This window comes from Euphorbia lathyris, chromosome 8 (genome assembly GCF_963576675.1).
Source record: "Euphorbia lathyris chromosome 8, ddEupLath1.1, whole genome shotgun sequence".
NCBI lineage: Eukaryota > Viridiplantae > Streptophyta > Magnoliopsida > Malpighiales > Euphorbiaceae > Euphorbia > Euphorbia lathyris.
Window position 1 is genome coordinate 21,132,527 of NC_088917.1, and position 17,888 is coordinate 21,150,414.

Sequence of the window (17,888 nt, forward strand, 5' to 3'; positions counted from 1 at the left end):
TTAGAAATAGAATAGGAAGTATGGGATGGCAGATTTCAGATTTAAAAGGAATTAATCCTAGTATTGTAATGCATAGGATTCACTTAGAAGAAGATAAGCCACCTAAAGCGGATAGACAAAGACGTTTAAATCCGAACATGAAAGAAGTAGTCAAAAATGAGATTACTAAACTTTTAGACAATGGAATCATTTATCCTATTTCGGATAGTGAATGGGTTAGTCCAATCCATTGTGTACCCAAAAAGGGAGGTATAACTGTAGTAAGGAATGATGAAGGTGAATTAATACCTACGCGAACCACCACCGGTTGGAGGGTTTGTATAGATTATAGGAACCTAAATAAGGCAACTAGGAAAGATCATTTTCCTTTACCTTTCATCGATCAAATGATCGAAAGGATAGCCGGTCATGCATTTTATTGTTTTCTTGATGGCTATTCCGGATTCTTTCAAATATATATTTACCCGGATGACCAAGATAAAACAACCTTCACATGTCCTTATGGAACATTTGCATATAGGAGAATGCCTTTTGGTCTATGTAATGCACCAGCAACTTTTCAACGTTGTATGACTGCAATTTTTAATGATTTCATCGAAGATATCATGGAAGTATTTATGGATGATTTTTCAGTTTATGGAGATTCTTTTGATGCATGTTTAAAAAACTTAGATAAAGTTCTTTCTAGATGCGAAGAAACGAATTTAGTGTTAAATTGGGAAAAATGTCATTTCATGGTTGACGAAGGAATTGTTTTAGGTCATAAAATATCCGAAAAAGGATTAGAAGTGGATAGAGCAAAAACTTCAGTAATAGAAAAATTACCCCCACCAACAACTGTCAAGGGAGTAAGATCTTTTCTAGGACATGCAGGTTTTTACAGAAGATTTATAAAAAACTTTTCTGTAATCTCCAAACCACTTACTAATTTACTTATGAAGGATTCAACCTTCGACTTTAATGAAGATTGCATTAAAGCTTTCGAAACATTGAAAACAGCCTTAGTCAGTGCACCCATAATTGCTAAGCCCGATTGGGATTTACCTTTTGAAATCATGTGTGATGCAAGTGACCTAGCAGTGGGATGTGTTTTAGGTCAAAGAAAGGATAAAAGATTACATGTTATTTATTATGCAAGTCACACATTGTCCGGTGCACAATTAAATTACACAACAACAGAAAAAGAGATGTTAGCCGTAGTATTTGCATGTGATAAGTTTAGGTCATACTTGTTAGGATCTAAAGTTATTATTTATACAGATCACGCAGCTTTACGTTATCTGTTTGCTAAGAAAGATGCAAAACCGCGTCTGATTAGATGGGTTTTGTTGTTACAAGAATTTGATATAGAAATTAAAGACAAAAAGGGAGTAGAAAACCTTGTCGCCGATCATCTATCGAGACTAGAAGATGAAAACGGTCCTATAGGTGAAACTATCGGTATACGAGATGATTTCCCCGATGAACATCTCTATCAAGTAGAAAGTATCATGTCACCATGGTATGCAGATTTTGCTAATTATCTTGCAACCGATATTGTTCCGGAAGGATTATCTTCCCAACAAAGGAAGAAATTTTTCTTCGATATTAAACAATATTTTTGGGAAGATCCCTTTCTATTCAAATCATGTGGTGATGGGATAATTAGGAGATGTGTTGGAGAAAATGAATATGAATCTATAATAACAGAATGTCATTCCAGCTCATATGGAGGACATAATGGAGTTAATAAAACGGTAGCTAAAATATTAGAATGTGGTTTCTTTTGGCCTACAATGTTTAAGGACGTTGGTTCATTTATTACTCGTTGTGATAAATGCCAAAGAACGGGAAATTTAGGAAGGAAAGATGAGATGCCCCTCAAAAACGTGTTGGAAGTTGAAATCTTCGACATGTGGGGAATTGATTTCATGGGACCTTTTCCGCCTTCCAATGGTAAAACTTACATATTAGTAGCCGTTGATTATGTTTCGAAGTGGGTTGAAGCAATTGCAACCCCTACGAATGATTCTAAAGTAGTTATTAATTTTCTTGACGATATATTTTATAGATTCGGTTGTCCTAGATTCGTTGTTAGTGATGGCGGTACCCATTTCATAAATCGAAATTTTGATATGCTTATGAAAAAATATGGAGTACGCCACCGCGTGTCAACGCCATACCATCCTCAGTCGAATGGTCAGGCGGAGATCTCAAATAGAGAACTCAAATGGATTCTAGAGAAAACTGTTTCATCATCAAGAAAAGATTGGTCACAAAAACTCAATAATGCGCTATGGGCATACCGTACTGCATTTAAATCACCAATAGGAATGACTCCATATCGTTTAGTGTATGGAAAAGCATGTCATCTACCAGTTGAATTAGAACATAAAGCCTATTGGGCTATTAGAAAACTTAATTTTGATTTACATCAAGCAGGTAAGCTTAAGTCCAGATGGGACGGACCGTATTTAGTCGTCAAAACATTCGACTATGGTTCTTTGGAACTTGAGGAAACCAACGGTAATCGTTTTAAAGTTAACGGTAATCGATGTAAAATTTATTACGAAAATATTTTTGAAATAGGAACTAATTTCGTAACAAGATTTCCTGACATATAAATCATTTCATTTTTCTAATAGTTAGTTTTTATTATTTTTTTATTTTTATTTTTGTTTTGTTTAGATTATATCATTTTATATTAGAATTTTAGATATAGAAAAATATATACAAGTCATGATTTTAATTAATTTTTAGGAATTTAATGAGAATTAGAAGAAATTCAGTGATTCTCAGTTGAGAATTTGAAATTCTCAGTTGAGAATTCACATATATAGAATTCTTAAGGAGGTAAAAAATTTCTGAACTTATAGAGAATTTAAAATTCTCAATTGAGAATTTGGGTATAATTAGTAGCCAGGAAAATTTCTGGACTTATAGAGGATTTCAGATTCTCAGTTGAGAATTCTGATTTCAAATTGAAAGGAAAATTTCTGAACTTACCGAGGATGAGGATTCTCAGTAGAGGATCAGAAATTTGGAGTTTTGACAACTGATTTCCGCAAGGAAATCAGCGTGTCGCGACCGCGGGTCAGCATCCTCGGTCGCGACACGGAGAAATTATGCAAAAAATTGACCATTTTTCCAGCAGATGCAACTCTTCAGAAACGAAGCGTTAAGTTTCTTCATTTCTAAAAGGGTTGTTTCATGCCTTTTCATTTCAAAAACAACACCTCTTTTCGTCCTAGGATCTTATAAATATAGGTTCTAGATGTTCAGTTTTCTGTCACTTTCTTTTCATCTCTATCAGAACTATCTCTGATTTTCTTACCATTCAACAACCCAGAAATTAAGTTCAGAACCTTTCTTCCTTACTCATTCCAAACACCATGACTTCCTCAAACACTTCATCTAAGAAAGTTATTGCTTCACGCAATAAACGTGTTGATATATCAGAGCTTTACGGATGTAACTTTCCCATCTTCAATCATGATGAGGGAAGGCGCTTCTTGAAGCTTCGATACACATTCTTTGTCGGAATGCTATACATGGATGACTTTCTTAACGATCAGTTGGGAATTAAAGATGATATGAGTCGCTACATGGAACGTTTAGGATGGACCAGATTTGTTAATATGAAGTTTCCTATAATTGGAGACTAGATATTAGAGTTCTTCTGTACGGTTCGCTTTGTTAACAAGCGTCGGGTGCGTCTTAGTTTTCGTCGGGATGGCAAAACTTTCACTTTTGGATATCCTGAATTGCATGCTTGGTTTGGTTTTCCCTTAAAGGATACTATCAAACGTCATCATGGAAGGGACATGACGTCTACTGATATTTGGCGAATGCTCACCGGCATCTGGCCTTTCCACCCAAAACTTGCCTATAATAAGTCTTTCTATTCCAACTCTATGTTATATTTGCATAAGTTTCTGAGTCACAGCCTGTTCGGTCGCACGTTCAGTAGTGTCGTCCAAGAATCTGATCTTTATGTCCTTGGCGATATATTTCAAGGCAACGTGGTAGATTCTTCAAAAATTCTGATGGAGGGTCTTGTTGTCGCATCTAGATCCAATGCTAAGAAGGTTGGATTCGGGAATATTGTATGTGGAATAATTCTAGGGACCAAGGGAAGTATTTCTGTTCCTTGGAGTGATGCTGAATCTTTCCCAATGCTAGACTATGAGTTTTTAGAATATGAAGGTCTAGTGAAACGAGTATTTCGATCAGGACCCAATTTTCTTTCTGCACCAGAACGTCAAGCCTTCGTGCAGTTGAAAATAGAACGCTATAGGGCTAAGAAAATCCCGATTGAAAGGGACGAATTTTTAGCATAGCTTTTGTTTCGTTTGTTTGTAAATATGTTTCTATTCAATAAAAATCTTTCTCTTTTGCATTATTTCCTGTTTTTGATTATTTGGTTAAACTAACATTTAATTCCATAATTCTAAACTAATGCACTTATTAAATGCAAACTTAATCCATTCATTACTAATTAAATGATTAATAACTAAGTTTCAATTCCTTAAATAAAGATTCATTTAACTTACATTAATACATGCACATAAATGCTTCAATTAATTTTAGTTCCAAACCTTTCCTATTCTTAATTTAACATCCATTAATTAAAGCATTTTTCATTTATTTTTCCATTAATAAGGATAAACCTTTGGTTTTCCTTATCATTTAATGTTTTACATTTATGTTCTTAAGTACAGATTACATTGTCCAGGAGTACAAGATCAAATTTATCAAAGAAATTACACAAATAGGAGTTAATATGCAGATTTGGGTAGCCACGAGGTGATCCGCGGCCGAGAATTAATGGATTCTCGGTAACTTCAGCAAATTTACTCCAAATTCAGACAAAAAAATTCGCTGCCAAACGCGATTCGCGGCCGCGAATGGTGTATTTCTCGATAACTTCAGCAAAATTCCCACAACAATTCAAAGAAAAATTGGCTGAAAAACGCGATCCGCGGCCGCGGATACACATCCACGACCGCGACACGCGTGTTAAAGGCAACTCCAAGTCCGGATTTTTGGCCTAATTTTCAACCTTTTTCCTATTCAACCTCTACCTATTACTCTTCCTATTCCTCCTCTACTTACACCTCTTCCTATTCCAACTATACTCATTACTCTTCCTATTCCTACTCTACCTATTAAACTTCCTATTCAAACCCTATATATATACCTATTCCTTACACAAACCTTACACCACCTCCAATTTTAACCAATTCCCTACTCTTACCTCTTCCCAATACTTCACTTTTACTCTTCCCAATTTCATCATTACCCTTTTTAATCACTTACCCCTTTCAATTCAAGTCTACATACAACACTTCTACTTCATCTTCAACCTCAAGCTTTTCTCTCTTTTCATCTTTTTCATCTAAACCCTAAACACCATAACCATGCCTAGAGCAAAGCGTGTTGGACACAAGCCGGCTGTCACTGAGGCTAGTCGCCTACGGATTAGTTGCGGGGCTTATTTCGACATTCATTCTGAAGTAGAAGTTGGACGTTTCAAGCACTTTTCAAACGCCAATCGTAAGTTTGTGGATATGCAGTTTCTTGACTTTGATTCGGTAAGAAAGTTGAACTTCACTACACAAATTACTGCTTTTATTGAAACTTTGGGATGGGAAACTTTTGCTTCTATGCGTTTTCCACAAATTCAAGAGTATGTGGTTGAATTTTTGGTTACTTTGACGATGAACAAAAAGAGGACTGAAATTTCTTTTCGGAATAATGGTGTCACCTATACCGTTGATTATGAGGCTATGGGTAACATGTTTGGTTTCCCTACTAGTGATTTTTATGATAAGCCTCAGGATTTTGACAATAACTCTTTTTGGCAAACTCTTTCCGACCAAACTTCTTTTGATTCTAAAAACACTTCAAGCAAGTTGATTAAGGACAATTGTGTGTTCTTCTTTCACAAGTATTTGAGTTTTTCACTTTTTGGTCGTGTTGAGAGTTCGAAGATTCAAGTCCGGGATTTGTTTGTTTGGGATTGTTTGTTCAAGGGTTTACGGGTTGATAGCATTGGAATGATTTTTGACAATTTATATCGTGCATCGAGGGCTCATACCACTCAAGTCCCTCTCGGTAATTTCATAACCGCTATTGTTTTGGGAGCACAGGATGAATTGGCTACTTTTGATATGTCCACCTACCATGGATATGTTCCGGTTTTGGACATTGCGGCTCTTGAGCGGGCTCATTTGTTGGTTTCTGCGGCTCCTCCGGTTTTTATTTCTTATGCTACCCGTATTGCTCATCTTCGTGGCACTATGGGTGGAGGTGCTTCTAGTTCTCATAATGTAGGTACCGAGGGAGAAGGAGCGGAGGAAGGAGCGGAAGATGCACCACAAGCCCAAGCATCACAAGATAATGATCCGGTGGATTTCAGAAGAATTTTGAACCAACTCAATGCCAATAATCGACAAATAAATTTGAGTAACATGTTTTGGTGGAGAACAACATGGTGATGAATGACAACCTCAATACTTTGAGGCGTGCGCACAGATCGACTCGGCATCGGATGCTTTCGTTTTTCCGACGCCGAAATGTGGAAACTTCACCAACACCTCCGGATTCCCCACCGCATGCTTAGGTTTTATCTTTTATTTTTATCTTATCTTGTTTTCATTTCAGTTTCGTACATTTTTATTTTCTTATGTTTCGTACAATTTCAGTTTTAATTTAATTTTATGATGCATGTTTTCTTTGCTATATCTTTCATTTCTTTCCGTTTGTTTTATCTTTAACGTTTTATCTCCATTTTTGCACCAATGAGGACATGGTCCAATTTAAGTGTGGGAGGAGATATATATATATATATCATTTTTATACAAACGAATGAATGAACGAATGTATGCAAATGAATGAATGAATGTATGCAACACTTGTTTGTTTTCAAAAATACAAAATGCAACGTATATTGCAACACTTTTAAGTATATTGCAACAAATGAAAAAAATTAACATTTTTTATGAAATATCATTTTTACATTTATAAATTAATCATAAGTTAAAATTTTTACGATTATTTTTAGGTTATCATTATCGATAGAAATAAATATTTCTATACGGGTAATATTTTTCAAAATTTTTCACAAATCTTCGACACGATTTTAAGTAAAAATTGTCTCGAGTGAATGTATTTAAGTAATAAATTCTTTATTTTCAATCTCTATTTCATATCATGAAATTCATGATATAATAAATCTTATTTTAAATTTTCAATTAGGTTTATAGGCATTAAATTGAACTAACAATTTTTTTAGCTCGGTTTTGATTTTGTCTTACATTAACACCAATTGAAGTTTTTAAGGAAACTTTAGCCATAATACATGTTGAATTTTAAGTCAATATAGGATGAATGTGCTAATTTTCTTTTTCCCAAGTTATAATCAATAAATCGTATTCTTAACTTTTGACCACGATTGAGACCAACCTTATCACAATCGAGGTATGAAAGGGAAGAAATTAATAAATAAAGCGTACTTTTGGCCACGGTTGCGACCACCCTTATCACAATCGAGGTATGAAAGGAACGTTTAAATAAGAAAAATTAAGCGTGTTTAAAGTTTAAAGTAACGATTGCATCCACCCATGACATGGTCGGTACCTCTTAAGCGAACACAAATAAAATGCATATAAAGTTACGATTGAGACCACCCTTATCACGGGCGTAACTAAGCAAATAAATTAAACTTAATACTCATATATAATAATTCAAGTTTGGGAAAGGAAATTTGGTGCTTTGAAATGCCTTGAGATGAAAGACTCAATAACATGCGTGCTTACATCGTCCCGAATACTTCAATTTAAACATTGAAATACAAGACGAATGATATATCGTACTTATACTAAGTTAGTTTGATATTTTGCGTATAAATTTGTCATGCAAAGTTAGTCTTTTCGGCTTAACTAATTTAAAAGGTAAACACAAAGATATATGTTTTATTTTCATAAAGAGATTAGTTAAGGAATAAATTCAGTGAAATTTTGCTCGGGACTAGCAAAAGATTAAGTGTGGAGATTTGTTAAGCCCAAAATATACCTAAAATATCATTAACATTTACATCATTTTTATTACAAATTCGTGTTATTTATATCTGTTTAGATTACTTTTACTCTCGAATATCTTTCTTTCTTGCAAGGTACCTAAATATTTGAGAAAATCCAAATAGGAACGAAAAAGGATCTAAAACAGAAGAAAAACCCTACAAAAGGAGTCAAAGACGACGTAAATCGAAAGCGCCAAGTCGAAGACACGAATGAAAGCTAAGAAGTGAGAAAAATCACCGGGCCGCGACAGTGGATCCTCAACCCGCGGCCGCGACACGCGTGGTATAGCTATTTCTCCCCTTCGTCCGTCGTTCAACTCAATGCTACGTCATTCACGGCAGCGGATTACCATCCTCGGTAAGTGCAGAAAATTTACAAAGAGCATTTAACACATGCTGAAAATCCAAGAAACGCGTTCCTTCAAGTGGATAAAGACGTCCTTTCACAACGGACACGACTCTTAACCAACGGATACATCACTTCAAACACAACCCTTCAACATCTATAAATAAAGAGTTGATGTTGAGAAAAAGTAGCAGTGAAATGTTATAATATAGATATAGAATCAGAGCGTAGAACTTATGTCGAAGTTCTAAGTAAACACATTTCGAGAGTTAGAAATTAGATTCTGTACAAAACAAGATGAGGTACACATATTGTTTATAGTTTAATTACAACTCAGTAGCGTTTAGACATTGTTCCAGTTTTAGTTTGCATCATGGTAGTGGCCGACCAAATCCCTATTACGAAGTTACAGCGAGAAGATTGAGTAGAGTGTTCGCCCTTGAGCCTGACAACCTCTTAGGAAACCCAAGGAAGTGGAACCGATCAAGCCCTTCACTTGCACGCCCTCGAAGAACTCGATGCCCCTTGTTCTCTGTAAACTTGTATCAATTTATATTTCATCTAATAAAGTCCGTTCTATTCGACAAATCGTTATGCAGCACTTATGGTAACCAATCCAATATAAGTGAGGCTGGTGTTTTCATTAATATGCACTTGAATTCAAAATCATTACAAGGAAACTTTGTTGAACACTTAGGCAAATTATCATCTCGAAAGAGTTTTAATTTGAGTAAGGGCAACTATCCCGAAAGGGTTTTGTCGCGTTCAAAGCCAATTAATTAGAGGTTCCGTCATTTATTTCATCATTATAATTGATACAAAGTTTAAGTTGTTTTCTTTGCTTAATGCAAATGAATAAATTCATTCGTTTTTCTAAAAAGTTCTAAATGTTCCTGTTTTGTAAAATTCATCCTTAAAATCAGAAGACCTTTCTAACAATCGATTTATTCTAAATATAAAATCTTATTCCAGCATTTTCAAATACTCAAAGTTCACAAATTCAATTAAACAAATTTCCTAAATTCAATTAAACCAATTTTCACTTTTCATTTACATTTAATAGTAAATCTAACTAGTTCGAAATTAACAGATTCAAAAAATAAGTTTTTTCGTTAAAAAAACGTATCCCTGTGGGATCGATATTTTTATTACTACAAGCGAAACCGTGCACTTGCGGAAATCGCTCAACACATATAAAGGTCGTCAAAAGAGTTTTTGAGTTATCGTTTTCATACGCGGTAGTAAAGTAGTGTTTTTTCTTGCCTTTTAGGAGTTGAGAGCCGTATGAGGGGTGGCAAGAGAGTAGGCAACAATGAAATTCGAGAGGTCTCCTCGTACCTTCTCTAGTGAATGGAGTATGGAGGGATTTACCCGATTTGCCTTCGGAGGTCTTGTGTGCGATAACTGCCATCCGGAGAGGTGGGCTTAATGGTCAAACTTTTCTATGCATGGTTGGGGAATGAATCGTCTTTATTAGCGGTTTATCGGTTCCTTTGGTGAAAATTCATTCTGCCCACACACTCTCTCTTTTGTTGGCAAGCTTTGCTTGGTTATCTCCCCACCCACGATGCTATGCGGCTTCGATGTATGTCTATTGTATCTCGTTGCTGTTTATGCCTTGAGAATTGTGAGTCCATACAACATCTGTTTATGGATTGTCGGTTTGCTAAGACTCTTTGGCAAAGTGTGTCCTTGCTGTTTGGCCGACGAATTATCACATCATTTGTTGTAGATATGCTTAGTTGGGTCGCAGATCAAAGGTTTAGCTCTCAAATTTTTGCTCCATGGTGTAGTGCAATCCTTCATGTGCTTTGGTAATCTGGAAGACGCGTAATGACTCCATCTTTTCGGATTTGTCCCCTAATATTCATTCCGCATTGAGTCTTCTTTGGGTTCAAATTCATCGAACTAATCTTCTATTATTTGACTCTGTTTGGAACTCAACAGTTGAACTTGATTTGCTCCACATGCTGTAGTTATTACCTCGTCAGTCCTGGATACCTTAGATTCTACTGGTCTGTCAGTTTGCTCCTCCACCTGACTGGATCAAAATTAATTCAGATACCTCTGTTACCATTGTTAATGTCGGCCGTGGAGGTGTGTTTCAGTATTTTATTAGGCACTCAGTGGGTTCTTTTACTTTTCCACCTACTTGTTCCCCAGTGCATATTGCAGAACTCTCTGTTGTGCTTTATGCAATCCTCTTGGCCTATAATAAGGGCTGGTATCATCTATGTCTTGAAAGTGACTCTACCTATGTGGTATCTCTACTTCATCATGCCAACTTATCGGCCCCCTAGGAGAAGCATCAAGAGCTTATGGAGTTGTAGACACCGAGTCGGAGGACATGTGACGAAAACCTGTAACAAGACGGTCGAAGCGGTTGATTCCGAAAGTTTTAAAACAAAAATTTATAATAGAAAAGGAAAAAGTTAGTGGGAGTCGCGATTGTCGAGTGGACGGCTCGCGAGTGCTCAACGACGTGGTGTGAACGCCTAGCGGCAGCCAACGCGCGTCCGACGACAGTTGGACGCGTGCCCGGCAGCGCGGGGCGCACGCTTGACGTCCGCTGGGCGCGCGCGCCTGATGGCCGTTGGGCGAGCGCCCAACGATGTGAGGGAAACGCTCAACGTAGGTGGGGCACACTCGACGTCCGTTGGACGTGCACGCCCGGCAGCGCGGGGCACACGCTCGACGTTCGATGGGCGCGCACGCCCGGCAGCGCGGAGCGCGCGCTCGACGACCGTTGGGCGCGCGCGCTCGACAGCGCGGGGCGCACGCCCGACGGCCGCTGGGCGAGCGCCCAGCGACGTTGGGCGGACGCCCAACCATGTTGGGCGTTCGCCCAACTAATGTTGGGGGCGTCGCCCAAAGCTTCCGGGATCCGTTGCCTATTTAAGGCACGGATCCCCATGCATTTTAGAGGAAGGAAACTTTTGGAGCTTTCTTACTCTAAACATTTTTAGAGAGAGAAAGTCAATTTTTTGGAGAAAAATATTTTTTTTCCCGAAAAAATCCAAATTTTCTAAAGTTGAATATTTCATCAAAAACACAAAAAACACCGGAAAATCACGATTCGCGGAATCCACCGACTTCGACTGTCAGATACCGACCTTGAGGTATTATCCGAGGACTAGACTCGTTTTATTTTATTTAATTTATTTCCTTTATTTATTTATTTTTATGTTATAATTTTATTTATTTAGTTATTTATTTATTTATCACGCTTATTTAATTTTTCGTATTTATTTAATTTTCGCCTCGTATTAAATAAACGTTTGGTTTTGTTTTGAAACAAAAACCTCGTTTTAATATCCCAATATGAACCGTGATCCGATTCAAAGGTAGTTCGGGATTAAAAAACGTTGTAATTATAAGTTTTTAAAATTTTTCTAAATAACGTTTTAAATAAAAAACATCGTTTAGGGATCTCCGTTATAGACTATGATCCAATTTTGGTAGTTCGGGGACCCTAAACGATAGAATAGATCTAATTTAAGGTGTTTGAATAAATCTGGAAAGTTTTGGACTGCTGCTGTAATTCTACCTTTTCTGTCACTAATAGCAGATTGCAGCGGATTTTCCGTCGGTAATCTGCTGGAAACCGAAAATCACCTCTTAAATCCATTTTTTTCATTTTTTTTATATATTTAATCTCTTATATACATGCATATAATTAGGTAATATATTGGTTAAAATTATTTTTGAGTTACATAACTACTAATTATATATTATGTAGCTACTTACTTCATTTTGAGATTTAATTTGTTTTGGTCTAGTTTTATAAAGTAGTATATAGGTATATATATATAGTTTTAGCTCATTTGAACTATATTAGCTATTATTTAGAATGAAAGTTATTTTTTTTTTTGCATATTTATTCTATAAAACTATTTTGAGATAAATATTATTTTCCATTTATGGATTTGGCCCATTATTTTCATATGTTTTTTTGTAGGATAAAAATGTATTATACTTAGTATTTTGTGTTATCATTATTATACTTATATCTAGTATCTTTACTTATCTTTTAAATTATATCCTTATTTTTAGATAAAATGTATATATGTATATTCACCTCATTTTTTAGATAAAATGTACATATTTCAAGTTTGTTTTATTTGGTAAATCTTGGGGATTCAAATGGTTCATTCTTGTACATACATTCAAGTAGGGTTCAATTGAGTGAAAAAAGGAAAATAAACCACAAAAAGAGAGTTTAATTTGCTTATTTAAACTTAAGTTTTCTAGAAGTTCCTAAATTAAATAAAAGGTTTTCGTATCACTTTAAATCGTTTCCTAAAACATCACGTGTTAAAACCTTAATTCGTTCCAACGACGGATTAAGCGAGCCTTGTAATTAAAATCGTTTTCATTATAAATAATAGAGTTTTGAATCGTTTTCTTAACTAAATGTTTTTTGCACAAAATAAATTGACTTGTATGCCTAATCACGCTTTTAGATTAAAATGTTTGCTCAAATGTTTTCAAAACGCTCGAGTCGTTCCAACGGCGATTCGAGTGAACGTCATTAACGGGGTTTTTGAAACGTACCTAAATCATTCCAACGGCGATTAAGGTACGGACCATGTAAATAAACTTGTTTTGGGGAATGAGATTAGTTTAGAGTTAGTGTATAAAGCATAAATCACCTTGTGAATAAATCAATTCTTCCTTCTCCCCCTCTCTCTCTCTTATGTACTTTTAATTCATGTAAATGGGTGATTCTTTACTAAAGTGGCTTTTAATGACATGCTCAAAACGGTTTTCAAAGCGAGAAAGAAAAGGTTTCAAATGAATTTTAAACTTAAAGAAATATGCGATTAGTCCGTTATCGCCTAACACGCTGAGTAGGAGGCCGGTGGTTCATAACCGGGCGATGTCGGGGTGCCTAGTAGCCTTTCTCCGAAAAGGAGCTAGCCTTCTCGGCTCGTACCTAAGTTTCCCAAACCCTCACCGGTCTCCCACAAGGGATCGGTGTTCATTTTCCCATTCGTGGGTGGCGACTCTTCCATACTCCGAGCTCCGGTCCTGCCGAGCAGCTTGATTCCACGATTGGTTGCTTTCGGCGCCAATCACCGCTTACATCGCCATGAGGTGTCCACCCCCCGGTCCGCCCGGGCGAGGCCGTTCGGCACCTTGTCTAACAAGTGGCGACTCTACTGGGGAAGCGAGAAATTTGATTCCGGAAGGCGTGTATTAAGCCCTTAACGGGGACGGATCGTATTATTTCTTTTCGTATGCATTCATAAGCATTATTGCAAACCTTTTGGGTAATTTCCGCGAAACCTCTAGCGAGAGTCCATTCGTCGCTCGAAAGAGGCTAGCGTAAGTTCCCCCTTACAGTAAGGCGCCAAAGGGTCCCCATCCATTCGTTAGGGGCGAATTTGTGCGGTCCTGTGAGGTCCCGCGATCAGCCGTGTCAGCATATAGAAGCCTTAGAAGTTGCCATAGGATTACCCGTTACTATTTTTGATGTGATAAATGAATCAGTTCGTGTTTTCAAATTGCCATGATAAGTGTCTAATCCTAAAATATGTAAAGAAAATGAAACGATACGTTAATATATACTCTTAAACCGATATACAAACTACCCCAAAACGTCAAAACGATTCGAACTAAAGACGACTTAGTCATCTCGTATGAATGAACTTGTGCGACCCGCCTGGTCCCTTTCCGTGTCCCGAAGAAGGCACATGTTCAGGAAATACGTTATGATGTAAGCACGTATTAATACGAATTGGTTTGGTATTAAGGATAGTTATATATCGATTCAAAGGACTATATTAACAGTAGCCGTTATTCACATTCTTTAAATAGGTTGGGATAAAACGAGATTATGACAAAACAAAAACAAAGAACATTTCTGTTTCGAATGGCCCCATTGTAATGTAAAGAGTTTCACAAACGTGGCCCGTCCCTTCCGAATAAAAGACGAGCTCTTACGTTATGCCTTGTGTTGTTCTTAAGAGAAATGGACGTGTCCGCGAAAGTGACTAAGAAAATAAAAGAAAAGCAAAAATAAATAAAACGACCAAAGTCATTCTGTATCTACGATGTATATCCATCCCGAGGGTAGTTAAAGAAAATGAACCAATGCCGTTAAATACGTGCCTCAAGCCGGTATATACGCCGTTTAAAATCATAAAGTCGAATTAAGCTAAACCGCATGATTGCACCATATGGACGAGACTGTGGGTTTGACTAATGACTCGATCATTTCGACCGTTACCAAAACTACAAGAAGTATGGCCCGATCTGCGTGTTTGCTCGACTCGTGCCTAAATGAAAAAAGGACGGTGATATCCCTACTTCGAATAAGCATGCGATTCAACGAAACGTTGATTTTCTATAACCACGCTAGGGTAATATATCCCGTAGATTGGAAGAAATAAAGAGTTGTTACTAGCCGAAAGATTACCATGCGCTCAAATAAGACTCGCCGTCTTTTCACGTAGCAAAAACGAGCAAACGGATTCTTAACGCTAAAAACAAACGCGTTACGCGATGAGTCCGTTCCTTAAAAGTGCTTTCATCACTAAATAAACACGTGGTTACGTCTCTCGATAGATCCAAAAAGATCCCGTTGTAATCCAAAAATCGAGACACGAACCCACGCGAATAAAAAGGAACGGGTCATTGTCAATAACGAACGATTGAACCAGAAGAATAATTCGTACCGCGTCTAAATCCGAGATACGCTCAAAAGGGAATCAAAACCCGAACGAATGCATCTCGCGAAATGACAAAAGACGAGTTATTCAAAAGAACAATCCATTTGGTCGATCTCTTAGTCACTGAATGTTGATACGTCAAAACGAACTGTATTGTCTGATGGATGATTTAATTTTTCCGCAATAATCGACGGCATCACGCGTCCCCTGGACCGCAATGTGAGCCCCAAACCAAAATCCTAAGAAAGAGACTGAGACCATCGAGTGTGTGGAGGAATAAGGGTGGAAGAGGGATGCTGTGATACGTGTAATTAGACTGACGTTTGTTCTTCTTATCTTATATATCCGTAAATAAATAAACGCACACACCACGAATCATGCATATAAAATCATGCATACATGCTAATGGATGACCGTTCACGCAGACTTCATCATTAAGCGGTTGTGGTTTCGCGAGAGTAACCGGCTAGTCAGGCAGTTTGATCAGCTACAGATTGACAGTTCCGAATCGGCAATTGTGGCTTCTGAATCATCTTCGTCCGAGTATACTCAGTCTTCTGTTAGTATGTCTGCGACCGACGAAAAGGTGGCCGAATTAGAAAACTCTGTGAACAACATTAACGATCAGTTGGCCGCAATTTTGGCCCAGCTAGCTGAGCTGGCATTGAAGGATAACAAGAGTGCTAGTAAGCATGCTGAGAATGAAGTGAACACTGGTCCCCGCTTTGGGAATGAGGATGACTATCAGGACTATATCCGGAAACAGCTCGAGAAAGAGAAGGCTAAGGAAGAGGAGTGGAAGCAGCACATCACTCAGGAGGTGCAGGATCTGCGCGGGGGAAGTTCCGGAAGTCAAGACTTTTATAATTTGAAAAATTGTTTGTCAGCAACTGCTTTGCCTTTGAAGTTTCGACTTCCTGACATGAAAAAGTTTGACGGAACTGGAGATCCTACCGCCCACATGAATCAGTATGTCGCAGTAATGAAGCACACTATCCTGACTGAGGATCAAGTCCTGGGGCTGTTTAATACTTATCTGGAGGGGGCTGCCCTCATATGGTTCCATGCGTTGCCGATGGTTACGAAAAGAGATTGGAAGGAGTTGGCAAAGTCATTTATCGCTCAGTATGGTTTCAACACTATGCTTGAGGTTACTCTAAAGGAACTGGAAAGCACTAAGCAACAAGCTAATGAGTCTTTTTCCGATTTTGTGAGGAGGTGGAGAGCCAAGGCGGCGGTTATGAAGCAGAAGCTGCTTGAGCAGGATCAGATCCGAATGGTAGTGGGTAACACATTGCCGTATATTAAGAATGAGCTGCGGTATATGCCTTTTACCGATTTCAATCAGATGTATAGATGCGCCTTGACAGTTGAGGGGGACGGAGAGCCGAAGAAAGCTTATACCAAGTGGACGAAGTCTGGATATAGTGCTGGAGGGCCAAGTGCGAGTGCAGAATCTGCCTTAGTGAAAGTGCTTGATCTTAATGCTATCGAGAAGAGGCAGTTCGCCAAATTTGATCAGACCTACGCGAAAGTTTTTGAACGATTGAAGAAAAAGGGGTTGTTAAAAGCTCTTACTCCTTATAACAAAGCTCCACCTTCTCCGCAGATACAAGCTAGGGGATACTATGAATTCCACAGCAGTTATGGGCATACTATTGAAAACTGTGAGAGGTTGAAGCACGAGATCCAAGATTTGATTGAGGAGAAGAAGATAGCTGATCCTTCATCGGCGAACCCTTCCACTAGGCGTAATCCACTGCCTAATCATAGGGTGAGCATGATCGGAGTCGGGCTGAAAGAAAGCATGGTTGTGGAATCCTTCGGGGAAAATGAAGAGGAGTTGTTGGACTTCGGTGAGAAGAGCAATGTAGGAAATGGTCTGTATGTGTCCTTCCTTGGCAAAGAACAGGAGGGTGAACCGATGGATGAAGGGTTGGACAGTGGAGCACCGTATGACGAAGATAGTGCTGAAGAGACCGGGGAAGGGTCGTCTCGGACTATTGTGCCAGAATTGAGTCTATTTAGCGGAGGAGAGGATCCCGATGTGCACCTGCGTGAGTATATGCACGATATGTTTGTTGAATCCTTCAGGGTGGACGAGATTGCTCAGTGGTTCCACCATTCGTTAATAGGCGAGCCTTTAGAGTGGTTCCACTCATTGCCCGACCCCCGCAAGCATGATTGGGAACGGTTGTCAGATTTATTCCTAGAAAAGTACCAGAGAGCTAAGGACAGGACCGCAGAGCGCTTTGCGATGCAGATTGGACCTATCAAGCATCCGCTACCGAGGGTCAGTAAGTATAATGGCAACAAGGATCCGATGGGACACCTTCACTTCTACTTGTCGGCCATGGGGCCTTTGGGTTTTAAGGAAGAAGAGATCACCAGCTTGTTCTGTAATTCGCTGATGGGTGAGCCATTGATGTGGTATATGTCACTTCCGATGCATATTAAGCGCGATTGGGCCGTGATGACGAAGAGGTTTATCAAAGAGTATACAGTATGGATGCTTGCGGAACAAACACCGGACTCGCCCTCCTATGAGACACCTGAAGCAGTGTTAGCAATGCCTAGGTATGGTGGATACCGGGATCCTATTGAGCATGCAAGGTTATTCCGCAACTATATGTATGACGCCGGGTTCCCTCAATGTGAACTACATGAACATTTCCCGGAAACCCTCATGGGAGAAGCCTTGTTGTGGCACCAAGGCCTATCAGAGGAGGAAATGGGTCATTGGATACCGTTTAGGGATGCTTTTGTGGTGAGATATGAGATGTATGTTCCATGGACGGGATCCCTG